The sequence below is a fragment of the Prionailurus bengalensis genome, chromosome B1, assembly GCF_016509475.1.
Source record: "Prionailurus bengalensis isolate Pbe53 chromosome B1, Fcat_Pben_1.1_paternal_pri, whole genome shotgun sequence".
In the NCBI taxonomy this organism is placed as follows: Eukaryota; Metazoa; Chordata; class Mammalia; order Carnivora; family Felidae; genus Prionailurus; species Prionailurus bengalensis.
The window spans coordinates 145,891,491-145,906,439 of record NC_057344.1 but is presented as its reverse complement, the minus strand read 5'-3'; positions in this window follow the sequence as shown (position 1 = coordinate 145,906,439).

Genomic DNA, 14,949 nt, shown 5'->3' with positions numbered 1-14,949 from the left:
TAACAAATGTCTATTAGATCTGATATATGTGGAATGATCAAAAAGGGAACTTTAAAAAAAGGTTTATTCTGAATAGCTTTGAAAACCACGTAGCTTCACACCTGGCAAATGTATAGCTGCACACAGAGGTCTGAGAATCTCATCACAGAAAAAACTGAGAAGTGATAAAAACCTAAATACTTTTCCCTTAAAGAACAGGCAAGAATGTTCTCTCACAACTCCTACTCAACATTGTTCGGGAAGTCCTAGACAGTGCCATATGGAAAAAAGGAAGGATGGGGTGGGAAGAGAGGGAGATGCAGAGAAAGAAGCAGGGGGGAGAAAGTAAAGGTATACATATTGGAAAGAAAGAAAGAAAGTGGTCTCTTTAATCTCTATTTTTTCCTTCTGTTTATCTCAACGTTTTACATCAAGCCAATAATTTGCCTTTCAGCCATGTGTAATGTATTATTTGCAGTTTCTATCATGTTTACACATCTTTCTTTAGTTTGAAATTTATTTTTTCTCTCATTCTTCTGTTGTTCCGTATTTTCTCATTTGTGTTATTAAATTATACTCTTGTTATGTTCTTCTGCAGTACAAAGCACCCAAGGAGAATCTTCTCTTCTGTAGATTGTTCTCTCACTGACAGGGCTCATCACATTTTTATATCTAATGGTCCTTCCTTTATTTTGTTTAATTATCCTGTCATTTCTTTGTATCTTCCTCATGCTTAAATTAGGCAGTATGGTACAAACCACCTTTTGTCTCTCACAGAGTTTGAAAGATTTCTCTTTGACCCTTCTGCAGAACATATTTTCAACTAACTCATCTTTACCTTAACAAACTTCAATTTAGGGACTGGGAGTTGATTTATAGTGAACGTTCAGAGAGAGAGAGAGAAAGAGTGGGAAAGGGAAAGAACTCAGCTTATCGTAATGTAGTCCCTGGTGAAAAGACTTGGCCGTGGCTTCCTCTTTGAGAACCAGGGAACATCAGGTACCAGTGTCCTCTCGACCATAAATGCAACTCTTCCCTGTAGATATGTTTTTATCTACCCCAGTTCAGCAGACCTGCAAGAAGGTAGGTTTCCCCAGCCATTCTTCCCCCTAAGGTTTTTCCCTCTAAGTAGATCTTCCTACTTACTTACATCTCAATTCACTTTTTCACAATTTGCAAGTATTCATGAGAATTCTCGTGACTTTGTCAATTGAATGAGGATGGACACGAAGTTGGGTACCTTCTCCCACTGCATTGCACCAGAGTTTTCAAGTCTTCTAGGTTTCCTTGTCACTTTCAAGAGCTTACGGATTGAGGTTATGACCCTTTTTTATGTGTATTGGAACTAGTCATTCTCACCTCAGAGAACTTTAGTAACTAGTGTTAAAGAAGCCAGGCTTCTTTTTCATTTTAGATCTGCTTTCATTTTAGATCTGCTAATAACAATCTATTTGGCCACTATTATAATTGTTGAGGAAAAGGTGGAAAGGCTAAAGGCAGGGTCTATGCAATAAAAATTTCTCTTTCATCCAAAAGATAGAAAGATTTTAAGAGTACAACAGTCAAATTAAAGATAGAACTTTGGTGTGTTTTACCTTTAGAAATTCAAGTAAACTTATCTAATATGAGTATCAGTGGTACTTCAGGTTGCTTTCTTCACACCTTCACACCTTTACACACACACACTTTCAATGGCTTCATTGAGATATAATCTACAAATCATAAAATTTACTCATTTTAGGTATAGAGTTTAATGAATGTTAGTAGTTGTGAAACCTCCATGTAATCAAATTACAAAATAGTTCCAACTCCCTAAAGTGTCTTTATGCCCGTTTGCAATCAATTCTCTACTTCCCTTCATCCTCGGGCACTGATGGATGTGCTTTCTGACACTGTGTAGTCTTACTTTTTCTGGAATTTCAAATAAAAGCCATTATGCAATATGCAGTCATTTTAATTAGCTTTTTACTTTTTACATTTAGTATAATATTTTTGAGATTAATACATTTCATTTTTGTTTTCATTCATACTTCATTCCTTTTTATTTCTTAGTAGTTTCTCCAGGATGGCTCTATCACAAATTATTTATCCATTCACCAGTTCATGAACAGTAGGGTTGTTTCCATTATTTGGCTATTATGGATGCTGCTGCTGTAAACATTCATATATAATTCTTTGAATGTAGAAATGCTTTCATTTCTCTTGGATAAATATCTGGGTCAAATACTTTTTTCTAGAACTTTCATCATAGCTCTTACATTTAGCTCTATGCTTTATTTTAGGTTATATTTTAAAATATGGTGGGAAGTACAGGAAAGAACATCCAATGGAAAAAAGACAGTCTCTTTAACAAATGGTGCTGGGAGAACTGGACAGCAACATGCAGAAGGTTGAAACTAGACCACTTTCTCACACCATTCACAAAAATAAATTCAAAATGGATAAAGGACCTGAATGTGAGCCAGGAAACCATCAAAACCCTAGAGGAGAAAGCAGGAAAAGACCTCTCTGACCTCAGCTGTAGCAATCTCTTACTCGACACATCCCCAAAGGCAAGGGAATTAAAAGCAAAAGTGAACTACTGGGACCTTATGAAGATAAAAAGCTTCTGCACAGCAAAGGAAACAACCAACAAAACTAAAAGGCAACCAACGGAATGGGAAAAGATATTTGCAAATGACATATCGGACAAAGGGCTAGTATCCAAAATCTATAAAGAGCTCACCAAACTCCACACCCGAAAAACAAATAACCCAGGGAAGAAATGGGCAGAAAACACGAATAGACACTTCTCTAAAGAAGACATCCGGATGGCCAACAGGCACATGAAAAGATGTTCAACGTCGCTCCTTATCAGGGAAATACAAATCAAAACCACACTCAGGTATCACCTCACGCCAGTCAGAGTGGCCAAAATGAACGAATCAGGAGACTATAGATGCTGGAGAGGATGTGGAGAAACGGGAACCCTCTTGCACTGTTGGTGGGAATGCAAATTGGTGCAGCCACTCTGGAAAGCAGTATGGAGGTTCCTCAGAAAATTAAAAATAGACCTACCCTATGACCCAGCAATAGCATTGCTAGGAATTTACCCAAGGGATACAGGAGTACTGATGCATAGGGGCACTTGTACCCCAATGTTCATAGCAGCACTCTCAACAATAGCCAAATTATGGAAAGAGCCTAAATGTCCATCAACTGATGAATGGATAAAGAAATTGTGGTTTAAATTTTTTTTTTTTCAACGTTTATTTATTTTTGGGACAGAGAGAGACAGAGCATGAACGTGGGAGGGGCAGAGAGAGAGGGAGACACAGAATCGGAAACAGGCTCCAGGCTCTGAGCCATCAGCCCAGAGCCCGACGCGGGGCTCGAACTCACGGACCGCGAGATCGTGACCTGGCTGAAGTCGGACGCTCAACCGACTGCGCCACCCAGGCGCCCCAAGAAATTGTGGTTTATATACACAATGGAATACTACGTGGCAATGAGAAAGAATGAAATATGGCCTTTTGTAGCAACGTGGATGGAACTGGAGAGTGTGATGCTAAGTGAAATAAGCCATACAGAGAAAGACAGATACCATATGTTTTCACTCTTATGTGGATCTTGAGAAACTTAACAGAAACCCATGGGGGAGGGAAAGAAGAAAAAAAAAAAAAGAGGTTAGAGTGGGAGAGAGCCAAAGCATAAGAGACTGTTAAAAACTGAGAACAAACTGAGAGTTGATGGGGGGTGGGAGGGAGGGGAGGGTGGGTGATGGGTATTGAGGAGGGCACCTTTTGGGATGAGCACTAGGTGTTGTATGGAAACTAATTTGACAATAAATTTCATATATTGAAAAATAATAGAATTTCTATATCTAACTTCTTTTTAGTTGACATAAACACTATTAAAAAAATAAACCTGGGGCGCCTGGGTGGCGCAGTCGGTTAAGCGTCCGACTTCAGCCAGGTCACGATCTCGCGGTCTGTGAGTTCGAGCCCCGCGTCGGGCTCTGGGCTGATGGCTCAGAGCCTGGAGCCTGTTTCTGATTCTGTGTCTCCCTCTCTCTCTGCCCCTCCCCCGTTCATGCTCTGTCTCTCTCTGTCCCAAAAATAAATAAACGTTGAAAAAAAAAAAAAAACCTTTAAAAAAATATATGGTGAGAAGTGTGAGATTCATTTTATCCATACAGGTATACGGCTGTATTGCAACATTTGTTCAAAATACTGTCTTTTCTCTCATTTAATTACCTTAGCACTTTTATTAAAAATCAATGGACTATGTGCATTTAGGTCTATTTCTGGACTCTCAATTCTATTACATTGATCTATAGGTCAATCCTATGCCCCTACTACACTGTCTTGTGTATTATAGTTTAGTAACTCTTGAAATCATGTAATCTAGGCCCTCCACCCTTGTTTTTTCTTCTTCAAGACTGTTGAAAGATGGCCCATTTCTTTCATCATCAAAAGAAAACATTTTGGGGGGTGGGGGCGCCTGTGTGGCTCAGTTAGTTAAGGGTCCGACTTGAGCTCAGGTCATGATCTCGCAGTTTGTGAGTTTAAGCCCCACATCAGGCTCTGTGCTGGCAGCTCAGAGCCTGGAGCCTGCTTTAGATTCTGTGTCTCCCTCTCTCTGCCCCTCTCCCACTTGCATTCTCTCTCTCTCTCTCTCTCTCTCTCTCTCTCAAAAATAAATGAACATTTAAAAAAAATTTTTTAATATTTTTTTAAAGCAAAATGCTGAAGCACCTGGGTGGCCCAACTGGTTAAATGTCCAACTCTTGACCTTGGTTCAGGTCATGGTCTTGCTGTTCATGGGTTTGAGCCCCACACTGGGCTCTGTGCTGATGGTGAAGGGCCTGCCTGGGATTCTGTCTCTTTTTTTTCTCTGCCCCTCTCCTGCTTGTGCTCTCTCTCTCTCTCTTTCAAAATAAATAAATAAAACTTTAAAAAAATTAAAAAAACAACATGCTATGCTTTTTATAATAAAATTGTCTTAAGGACTTAGAATTCTTTCATAGGTGATAAACTTCTAAAAGTATTACTGGAAATTTAGTCTGTTTTTTTCATATAAAATTTAAAATCATCTGGCCTGTTTCTTCAAAAATACATTTTTAAATTAATGAACTTTATATTTTAGAGCAGTTTTAAGTTCACAGCAAAACTGGGTAGAAAATGCAAAGAGTTCCCATATGTCTCCTATTCCTTTTTAAATGTTGGAAAAGATTTACCTCAATTCATTTTTTTCCTCCTAAGTCTTTAAAAGTCCCATCATGTCCGTCATTTATTTAGTTCCACCTCAAAAAGACAGCAATCCTTCATCTTAGTCTCCCCTTTTCCAGTTACCGAGTCTCCTTGCAAGGCCTGGAATGTATGTCCACTACAGGGGTGGTTCTTCCCAGCTTCCATACGGGTCAAGCTGTGGGGGTCTCACTGTAGCAATACAAGGCATGGAAGACTGTTTGACCATGTTAGAGATGGATGATCTGCTCATTATATCTTGGATTTTTGAGCCCTCTGCACACCAGAAAGATGGAGGGTTGAGATCTGTTGGATCTTTTCCCCTGTCAGGATTCAAGTTTCTTAAAGCCTGAAGGCTCCATGTTAGTAGAAAAGAGGAAACGAAGGATGCTGAAGCCAGCTCCTTTGAAGGGTTTCAGGTGAGGAGGAAGCCATACCCTTTGTATATAAATGTTGCCCTGCAGTCACGAAGCAGTGTGCCTGGTTTGGGCCAGAACCGGTACAGGTACATCGGGCTCAAGCCCAAGACATCACAAGTGAAAGCCCTGAGGGGACTGATTAATGGATCTCTGAACGAACGTCTCTAATCCATTGGTTGGGGAGCTCTGAAACAGAATAAGATCTTTGTATCTGATTTCTTGGGGTGTCAAATGTGATGATTTTTATTTTTTGACATTAATGGCTGGCGAAACAACTTCTATGGTACTTGTAGTAAAAGGCAGAGGTTAATTATAAAGATGGAAAGACCTGGGGTGATCAGTACCATTTTGATCTCCTAGAGCTCTGCCCGTGTAAAATGTTTCCTAAGATGACTCACTGTTTTAATCAGCGAGAGAAAGCATTTAAAGAAGCAAAATGCCATGCTTTTTATAGTGAAATCATTATAAGGACTTAGAATGCTTCCACAGGTGAAACTTCTAAAGAAGTATTAGTGGAAACAGTCTGAGTTTTATATGATTCTTTGTCTCATAAACAGCAGCCTGTCAATAAGATGTTCGTATGTGTATAAAATAATTTTGAGGATCCTATCTAAGAACACAATTGATATTGAAAATATGTCCCCTGTTGATTCATAGTCAGGGAAACCTCAGTACTCTCAGCCAATGCAAGAAAAGGGTGGCAGCCAGTTCGAATTAGTATATAACCTTTCTGAGGTGATGTTTGCAAATCTGGCCACGTTAAAGGTTTTGGAAACCTGTAAAATGAAATTTAAAAATTAAGAGCACCCCTGTTATTAGATACATTCTACATGCATGCACTTTAATAATTTTACATGTAGAAACTAAAGATGTGAGTATGGCTTGTTTGTGTCAATTGTATTTTTAGGGTACTTGTTTGAGTGAAAGATAAGGCACTTTCTTCCCGTAGATCAATCACATGTTGTCTTCAAGTCTTGTTGATAGCATTAACTTGCTTAACAAACCCAACCAGACCCAATACTACATAGGTACACTTAGTACATATTCAAATAGTCCTAGACCGTGAATTAGTGGCAATCTAGTATAACAAAGCTTTATTCTATATTCAAGGCACTTGCCAAAGCTGCACAGAAAGGCCATCTCCATGGAGTTAGCAGTTTAATATTCCTCACTCCAATGAACAACCAATTAAATTCATTGAACCTCTTTCCTCCACAGAAAATTCAACTCAGAAAAAGTGGTGCACTTGAGAGTTTCCATTTAGAGCCCCTGCATTTAGAAATAGGGGTAAAGATTATATTCTTTGCTCTTGGACTCAGCCAGAATGGCGTGTAATTAATATCTCCGTGCCCACACAGTGGATTGGGGTCCAATGAATTTGAAGAAGAAAGAATCAAGCAAAGGGAGCTACCCTTTGCAGCATCAACACAGTGTTTATAATCTTTTGTTATTAAAGTATTTGTTTGCACAATTGAGAATTTTAAAAAGATGGCTATTCATAATGATAATCTGTACATATGCATGTGTTCTTGCACACACACACACACACACACACACACACCCCTTCCTTCATCTTCTCACCATCTTAATTCTGCCCCCAGACTGAGTGTGGTAAGGAGAGTAACTGTCCCCAAACACGTCTACATCCTAATCCACAAGACCTGTGAATATGCTATCTTACATGCAGATGTGATTAACATTTAGGACTTGTTCTAGGGAGATTTTCTTGGATTATCTAGGTGGGCCCAGTGTAATCATAAGAGCCATTGAAAGCAGAAGATCTTTCTTGGCAGTGGCCAGACAGAGAGATGACAAAGAAAGAAGGGTCAGAGGATAGAAGGAGAATCACAGAGGGATGCTGCATGAAAGGCACTCGACTTGCCATTGCTGGATTTGAAGGTGGAGGAATAGGGCCATTAAGTCAAGGAATGTGAGAATCTTCTAGATGCTAGGGATGGCCCTCTATTGATAGCTAGCAAGAAAATGAAATTCTCAGTTCTACAGTCACAAGGAACTGAATTCTGCTGATAACCTGAATGAGCAAAAAAACCAGATGCATCCCTAGAACCTCTAGAAATGAATACAACTTCTTGGTACTGTGATTTGGCCCACTGAGACCTATGTCACACATACGAGCTCCAGAACTGTAAGATAACAAATTTGTATTGTTTAAAACACTAAGTTTGTGGTGATTTATCCCAGTAGCAATAGAAAACTAATTATATATGCAAACAAGGAAGCTCTGTGTGCTCTCAGAAACAACAAAGACAGCTCCGTGTCCATCTGCCATATTCCAGGTGTCTTTTGTTTTAATGTTTGTTTATTTTTGAGAGAGAGAGAGAGAGAGAGACAGAGCGTGAGCAGGGGGTAGGCAGAAAGAGAGAGAGAGAGACAGAATCTGAAACAGGCTCCAAAATCTGACACGGGGCTCGAACTCGTGAACCTCAAGATCATGGCCCAAGTTAAAGTCGGACACTTAACCAACTGAGCCACCCAGGTGCCTCCAGAGGGGTGTTCTACCTCATCCTTTCTCCTTTCTTCACAGATAAATAGTTGGGTGGCCAGTGGTTCTAAGCATATTTATTACGACAGTGTGCTATAAACACTTCCTCACCATAGGGAGTGTGCCAAACTTGATACGATGTATAACAAGACGCTGAGACTTGAAGTGGTCTCTCTTTTTTTTTTTTACGTTTATTTATTTTTGAGACAGAGAGAGATCATGAACGGGGGAGGGTCAGAGAGAGAGGGAGACCCAGGATCCGAAACAGGCTCCAGGCTCTGAGCTGTCAGCACAGAGCCGGACGCGGGGCTTGAACTCACGGCTGTGAGATCATGACCTGAGCCAAAGTCGGTTGAAGTGGTCTCTGTAGCATCCCAAGACCTCTGGGCTATACAAGTCTTTTGGAAATAAGAGTATCCAGGGAGCAAAACCAATATCAAAACTGCCCACTTTCCCACAGTTCTCTGGGACATCTGCCTTGCTAGAAGTAGACCAGATAGGTGGTGAGTCATGTGGAGTGACTGGAGCAGTCCTGGGGGTGGTGACCTCACTAGCTGCCCGCTCCCTGATACTCATCACCGTCGTTCCTTTGCTGAAGGAAGGCTAGAAAGTTTAGAGGACCCTTATGAAGTAGAAAAATGGCTTTTGTTTTGTGTGAGAGGAAGGAGGAAGGACAAGAATAAAGGTAAAAATACGTGGCTTGAAAATCGTCCATTAATGTATTAGTATCAAAGGCTGCCAACAATGGGAAGAGGCACTGGATTGTTTTCTTATAAAAAAGGAGAGTAACTTTTATTTTTTACCAATATTTAATAAGGAAATATTCACGCCTATGATCATTTTTGTGTAAGCATCATATATTTATTTTCTTAATTAAAAAATGTCTTATAGATAACCACTCTAGATATTTTTAATGTAGTCTTTTAATTGAAGTATAATTGATATGCAGTGCTACATTAATGTGGTTTTTATCAAAGTTATTCATGCACGTAGCTTAGAGAACCACATAGTTACATAAGGCTTGCTTTCTATGTCCCTAGCCATGTTTCTTGCTCCTCAGAGGCAACCCTTTTCATCTTGTTTAGCCGACGACTTTTGTATTTATTTCCATATCATTAGGTAACATGCTTATATTGCTACTTCTTGATTTTTCAGTGTGATGCCCTACATATTGGCTTTCAGATGTGGGTAATAATGATTTAGCTCTTTCTCACACCTTATCCACAGTCTCACCACACACATGGGTACACCCATGTCCCTGTTCTCCCCCCGTGGTTAAAGTTTGGCTAAATCGATGCTCCTTGTTTACATCGTCATGATGGTACAGGTGTTATTGACAGTGGAGCCATTTCATAGGTCTTGAATACCTTTTCTTTCTTTCATATCTTCTTGTTTTTGAGTTCTTTGGAACCCCAAGGATGTACCTTCCTAATTTTGTAATTTTCTTTGGTGGCTTTTCTATGTGTTCATCACTAATTTATCAAACTTTTCTTTGGTGGCTTTTTTTTTTTTTTAAACGTTTATTTTTATTTTTGGGACAGAGAGAGACAGAGCATGAACGGGGGAGGGGCAGAGAGAGAGGGAGACACAGAATCGGAAACAGGCTCCAGGCTCTGAGCCATCAGCCCAGAGCCTGACGCGGGGCTCGAACTCACGGACCGCGAGATCGTGACCTGGCTGAAGTCGGACGCTTAACCGACTGCGCCACCCAGGCGCCCCTCTTTGGTGGCTTTTTTATGTGTTTATCACTAATTTATCAAACTCTTCCCTGACTACAAAAATCTTCTTTTTATACATTAAGTACATTAAGTAGTCTGTACATTTCTTCTTCTTCTTATAGTTTCTCTCTAAACCTTCTGATCTGCCCTGGTCTAAGTTACTTAATCTCTGCCATTTTACCATGATATTGGGAATTGCTGTCCTCCACATCCTATCGTGGATCCCTGTGTCTCAGATTCTGTGTTTTTCTCTTTCTTGGTTTACTTTCTTGTTTGCACGGACAATATCCTCCAGTGGTTTCCTCCTCATTCAGTCAACTAACTTTTGCTAACTACCAAGTGCCATGCACTGTCCCCGGTATTTAGGCTAGAGTGAGAACCCATCTTCATGGAATTGTATTTTGAAGAGCACCAAGGTGAAAAAGGACCAACCTCCTTCCATACATTTGTTGAGGGGATGATCCTTGTCCATGAACCCTACTGAGCCGTGAGACTATAGGAGGGAGATGGCCATTCCTTCCAAGGATCCCGTTTTCACCTCTGCAGGTAACAGCATCCTTTTCTCTGGGGGATGGTTCCTGTCTTTCTGATTTAATGTGGTCCTGGTCACCTGCTCTGTCCCAGGGATAAGCATATAACAAAAGCTGAGCTTGGGTACTCAGAAATCCTACATTTCTCTGTAGCCAGGGCTTCCTTTCTTTAGAGCCTGGAGATTTGCCTTGCCCCATTCAAACTTGTCCCATTCTCTAAAAGTAAAGTAGACTTTGTCTCTGTAAGGTGTTATGCCAAATCCCGTGGGAGACACATGGAGGGAGCCCATCTGCATAAGGATAGAATGAGACTAATGTATAGAAGTGATCAGGGTCTAGGGGCGCCTGGGTGGCTCAGTCAGTTAAGTGTCCGACTTCAGCTCAGGTCATGATTTCACAGTCTGTGAGTTCAAGTCCCGTGTCAGGCTCTGTGCTGACAGCTCAGAGCCTGGAGCCTGCTTCGGATTCTGTGTCTCCCTCTCTCTCTGCCCCTCCCCTGCTCATGCTCTGTCTCTCTCTGTCTCAAAAATAAATAAGTCATTTAAAAAATTTTTAAAAAACAAGAAGTGATCAGAGTCTGAAGACAGACCTGGGTACTCTTACTTCTAAACGCCTTGTGTAGCCCAGAGGTGTTGGGATGTTAAAGAGGCTATTTCTAGTCTCAGTTTTTTGTTATTCATCTCCAGTCAGGTAAGACAAAGACAGAAAGAGTGACAGAGATGGGGGGAGTGGGAGGAGACAGAGAGAGAGAGAGAGAGAGAGAGAGAGAGATTTCAGCATCATTTGCATCTCCTATGTCCATCAATGTTCCACCCCTAGAATTCCCTCCCCAATTCTTTCAGACACTAAATTCTTCCTTTTGTTTAGCTAATTTGATTTTGATTGCTGTCTTCTGCAACCAGAATCCTGAGTAATTACAGGCAGTAAAAGGGAAGCTGCCTGTTGTAAAACAAATCCTTGGGAATATTTCTACTGAGGCCCTGAGATGTCTCTGACAGGCTCCTGTAATAATGTGTTCCCTTTTCCAGAAAACAAGATGCAATCAAGTAAGAACCTCCAAGGTCTTTGAGCCTCTTATAAATGACATGTCAAATATCTGAAATAAGAAGAGTAGATGAATGTGTATAATCAGTAAATTCCTATGAAAAGGATATCTTTGTTGTATTGTAATTTCCATGAAGTCAAAATTTTGTCTAATTTAATTCACTGCTATATCTCTTGAACTTAGAATAGTATTTGCAAAATAAGTTAATGTATGTATGTATGCACAGACTTCTAACGTATAAAAGATTAAGGGAAAAGTTGCCTGTTATTTTTCTCAATAAGGAAAAAAAAGAAGATTCTATTCGGGTGGTCACCATGGGCCCTAAATTCTGTCTGAGTGAAACGAATCTTTATTAGCAGGTTGCTTCACGATGGAATGTCAGCTCTTTAGAATGTTATATATTATATTACTAAAGAGTATTGACAGAAAACATATAAACTCTGGTTGATCTTTATTCAGAGTTTCAGAGACACGTACACATCCTGAGATTTTACCGCTAGAGAATAGGCAAGGTTTAAACAGGGCAAGTCTTCCTCTCCATTCTATTCTAACACTTTTCAGCTGAAGGAGACACAAAACTCTACTCGGAAGTTGAGGATGTATTTTTTCATGCCTCAGATGGGGTTCTTTTTGAAAGATAGTGACTAGTCTCGATGATGCCAAAGGAAGGAGGATTACTGATCAACCAACCAGAGCCAATTTTTGAGTTGATGGTATTTTTCTTGGACATGCTACATTCAATGGCAACATTCAGTAGCAACTTGCATGGTGTAGGCTAAAAGGTATGGCGAGGCAAACCCTTATTCATGGTGAGGGACAAACCAAGCACATTATGTCGAAGTGTTCGTCTCCCTGCCACTGTCTCTGTGGGACCCAGTCATTGGTACAGAGGGTCTGTGGTGAAAAGAATATTAGTGCATGCTTCTGTCAAGTAAACAGATGAGCCAATATGCAAGATCTATAGTTAATGGGTTTTCTCCTTTTCCTCTACGTGAAATCTAAATTTCCCATGATTATTCACAATGAAAGGAGTTAACGCTGAGGTAGTTATTTCTCCATTTTTTCTTCTTTTTCTTCTGCTGTGTGTTAAGCCAGATGGTGGTCTCACAAACACATTCACTTTCAATTCTACTACTCTTTTTCATAGAAATTCTTCTGATCTTCATGTTTTTATATGTTTATTATTTTATCTCGCTCACTCAAAAGTAAACCCCGCTCCTTGTTTAGCTTGCATAGCAGTGCTATCTCAGCCCCTTCGACACATATTAAGTCATCAATAAATATTTGGTAAATGAAAGACGGCATTGCCAGCAGGTGGCATTCATCATCTTCCCTCAGAAACTTTTGATCTCTAACTTTGCTTTTTGAAGGGGAAGAGAAACTAACGCACTGTGATACTTTCCCGTGAAGATGGGAGATTCATAGGTAAGCTTACCAGAGGGACTGGCATTTGGGAAAAGACATTAATCCTATAATGAGATACCAGCTAAAAGAAGATTGCTGATAAAGATGGTTATAATCATTCCGGCTTGTAACTCTGTTTTGATGGTGCATTAACTATAGCTGAGTTTTCATCTTCATATTTTTCGAAATATACACACAAAAGGATGAACATGAGTGGCCAAATCAATATGCATGTTAAAGCTAGTAGTTTAAGCAGGTACACAATAAGGACAAACAGATGACTGAATACAATATCAAAATAGTGTATTACTCATCCTTAAATATGTTAATGGTCTATTTTGGACAGAGCATACAAATATCTTTATCTAGAGCAACTCACTGAAAGAACACACTTCTTTTGCATATACGCAGAAACAGAGATCATATACCATGAAATAGTTTGCAAATATACAGAGGCAATATAACCTACATTAATGCTTTTCCCTCAGCCTAACTTGCCTCATCTAATCAACCAGTTGGTGAGTCAGTTAAAATACACATCTTATCATATGCCAAGATAGCAGAGGAGTAACACAGACCTGGGTTTGTGTATTTGCTTCCAACTGCTGCTGTCATACATTATGACAAACTTGGTAGTTTAAAACAACACAAATTTACTATCTTATAGTTTTGGAAGTCAGACGTCTGAAATGAGTCCTTACATGACTAAAATTCAAGTGTCAGTAGGGCTGTGTTCCTGCTGGAGGCTCTGGATAAAGATCTGTCCCTTGCCTTTTCTGGCTTCTAGAAGCCACCTGCATTCTTTGGCTTCTGGCTCCTTCTTTCCTCTTCAAAGCAATAACTTCAAACTCTGTTTCTGGAGTCACATCTCTTCTCTGATGCTGATGCTTCTGCCTCCCTTTTGTAAGGACTGTTGTGATTACATTGGGATTCAGGATAATCTTTCCCTCTAAAAAACCTTAAGTTAATCATCTACATCCCTTTGGCCACATAAAGTAACACATTCACGGGTTCTGGGGATTAGGGCAGGGACTTCTTTGTGGAGTTGTTCTGTCTACCATAGTTTGTATTCCTACTTTGCCATTTATAAGATGAAATTTGATCCTCTGCGGGGGGTATTTTTGGCTTTTGGTTTCGGGGGTGGGGGGTGGTCTTTAGAAGAAGAATTAGAAATCTCGAAGCTGTAAGAATTAAAGGAGATAATGAGTATAAAGCATTTAGCGCATTAAGCTGGTATCAACACGCGCTGGCTAGTATGTTTTCTTCTTCTTGGACTTGGCCAATCTCATAGCTTGGTTCTTCCATTGGCTCTGATCATAGAGTCACAGAGCTTAAAAACACAGAAGCTTTAATTTTTTCATTTCCTTAATTGCTAACATCTTGCGTTTTCAATTTTGACATGGGGTCAAAATGACTATTTCCCTAAAAGGGAAATAATAATGAAACTTCAAGAGGGACATAGAAATAAAGAGGAAATATTTTAGGAAGCTCTAGCCGCGGGAATTTTAACGGGAACTAATTTCATAACAGAAGGTATGCTGACCCAGATGCTGTGCAGTGTCTCTATAGCACTCACTCTCTGGGAGCATTTGCAGGATGGTTTTCAGTTCTGTTTGCTGCCCTAGTAATCAGCTCGTTGGGTGGTGAGGAGTACATGCCCACACATAAGGGGTGCATATGCAAATCACATGTACAGGTATGGGCACACACACATAACTTTAAAAATTAGCGACATATCAACAAAGTACTATGAGCAGTGGCTTTATATAGGGTTTATGTGTAATCCATAAAAATAAGTTTCTTTCCCTTCGCTTACTTATGAAAGGTACTCAAAGAAAACTTCATTGTACAGATGTGCAAAAGATATACAAATCTATATTTATCAAATTAGTACTTTTCATTTTCTTCCTAACAGTTATGGAAAAATTCATCTGTATATAACTAGTCAATCTTTGTTAAATTAAAAAAATTTTTTTTTAATGTTTATTCATTTTTGAGAGAGAGACAGAGTGCATGAGTGGGTGAGGGGGCAGAGAGAGACAGGGAGAAGAACTTGAAGCAGTCTCCAGGCTCCAAGCTGTCAGCACAGAGCCCAACGCGGGGCTCAAACCAACGAACTGTGA